The following is a 475-nucleotide window of genomic DNA, read 5'->3' on the forward strand; positions in this document are numbered from 1 at the left end:
GCAGTCCAGTTTGAGGCATGGCTCCTCCCTGAGGCCCGGAAACCCTGCTCTCAGGGCTGCGGGAGATGAAAGGTTGAGCCCCTGTGGAAGGGTGACAGCACACATGGCTTCGGAAGGACTCCATATTACCTTCTTTAGCCAGGCCAGGAGCTGTGCTTGTGGCTCAAAAACTAGCAGGAACAGGCGACCCGACTGCAGGGTCTGTCATAATGGCAGGACCATCCTTATGAGGGCACTGAAGGTCAGCTTGCTATCTCACACCTAGAACTTGGGATTCAGGGGCAGAAACAAGGGACAGATGCTTGTAGCCACCAGACATGGTAAGAAGTGCAGGACCCAGCCTGTTACCTCCACATGGGCAGGGAAAAGCAAGGCAGTGGCCTCCATCACAGACTGCATCCAGTCAGGCCAAAGGTGAGCACCTCGGGCCTGATCGCCTTCACCCTCCATGCCACAGCCCCTCCCTGCGAGCCAC

Source organism: Buceros rhinoceros, unplaced genomic scaffold (assembly GCF_000710305.1).
Source record: "Buceros rhinoceros silvestris isolate BGI_N320 unplaced genomic scaffold, ASM71030v1 scaffold13265, whole genome shotgun sequence".
Lineage (NCBI taxonomy): Eukaryota > Metazoa > Chordata > Aves > Bucerotiformes > Bucerotidae > Buceros > Buceros rhinoceros.